Source organism: Bacillus rossius, unplaced genomic scaffold (assembly GCF_032445375.1).
Source record: "Bacillus rossius redtenbacheri isolate Brsri unplaced genomic scaffold, Brsri_v3 Brsri_v3_scf25, whole genome shotgun sequence".
NCBI lineage: Eukaryota > Metazoa > Arthropoda > Insecta > Phasmatodea > Bacillidae > Bacillus > Bacillus rossius.
The window spans coordinates 403,609-405,086 of record NW_026962426.1 but is presented as its reverse complement, the minus strand read 5'-3'; the positions used below and the strand labels follow the sequence as shown (position 1 = coordinate 405,086).

At 38.4% G+C, this 1,478-nt stretch overlaps 1 non-coding gene across 1 annotated transcript; it reads right to left on the bottom strand.

Moving 5' to 3' along the window:
- Positions 1-246: 246 nt before the first annotated feature.
- LOC134543930 (5S ribosomal RNA) lies at positions 247-365 on the bottom strand. Its single transcript, XR_010077374.1, has one exon. It is a non-coding gene; the product is annotated as a 5S ribosomal RNA (ribosomal RNA).
- Between the last annotated feature and the right edge of the window lie 1,113 nt (positions 366-1,478).

The following is a 1,478-nucleotide window of genomic DNA, read 5'->3' as shown; positions in this document are numbered from 1 at the left end:
TTTTTCACTTTGAATTTTGTATGAGGTATACACATGCAAAGATTCACAGCTACTGGGTGGGTGAGTGAGTGAGTGAGTGAGTGAGTGATTGATTGATTGATTGATTGATTGATTGATTGATTGATTGAGAGAGAGTGAGTGTGTGTGTTAGGGGGGGGGGGAAATGTGGTGATTGTGGGGGAAAAAAAAATTTAAAATTGAAATTTTTAAAAAAAAAATTTTTTTCTGTAGGGTGCAAAATAGTAGTGCCAACGGCACGTGGTGTTCCCAAGCGGTCACCCATCTAAGTACTAACCACGCTCGACGATGCTTAACTTCGGTGATCGGACGAGAACCGGTGTGTTCATCGTGATATGGCCGTTGGCAATGATATAGATGTTTTTTTTTTTGCAGTTTGTATTTGCCACTCGAAATAGCTATACCAGGTGTGATTGTTACAAACAACAGGAGAAATCGTGTAATGAACACTCTTTTACTTCCCCCCCCCCCCCCCCAAACACAACACCCACCACCCTCACCATCCCAACCACCAAAGCCCTCTTCAAAATACACTCTCACACACACACACAAACCCACACTCTATAACTGATGAACATTACCATAACTTCTTAAAGCCATTAGATAATATTTAACTCAAGAAAGGTATTGTGATATGTTTAAAGAAAGAAAGGTGAAACCTTTAACTTTACCAGCAGGTATTAGTATCACTGAGGTATCTTCTAGGTTGTAGCAGCAATAGTAGTAATAATAATAAAATTAAATAAGGTAATAAAAAAGAAAAGTTATACATGTGATCAAATCATGAATGTATAAAACTGGAATGAATTTAAATTTTTTTTATTTTTCTTCATAGGCTGTTTTGAAATTGATGAGTAAGTGCCTCTTCTTTTAAATTTTTTAATGCTGAACACTGTTACATAAGAGATGAATGTTTAGAAAATTTAAAAAAAAAAAAGCTAGCCCAGCCCCCTCCCCCCCTCACACAAAATCCAAACAAAAAAAAAACACCCTCCTTCAAAACATCACATAATCATCCAGCCAGCAGTGCAGACGAGAAATTTGCACTCGGGGCCGCCATTTTGACGATAAATTCTTGCATGGCACACCAAAGGTAGGAAAGAATTTAAAAAAATAAAAATAATGGGCGAGCACCCTCGCGTCTGCCTGTAGAAAATGAAGTTAAAAGTAACATAACCTAAAGACAGGCACACACTAGGGTGCTCCCAGGCGGTTGAGAAATTTTTTCCCGCCAAAAGACTTATATATATTATTTATTTTACTGTTTTTGGCAGGGGGCTATGTCGGTCTGTGTGCAAAGTAGTTCCTACTCCCGCCGCCAGGAGCGCGCGCGGTGGGTAGCGATGTTGTTTTTTCTGCTTTCATTTGTTTATTATTTAGAGGGTTAATGCTATGTAAATGTACGCAAGTTTGGTTATGTGTCGGTAGTTGTGCGAGATTTAATTTCCGAAACGAAATTT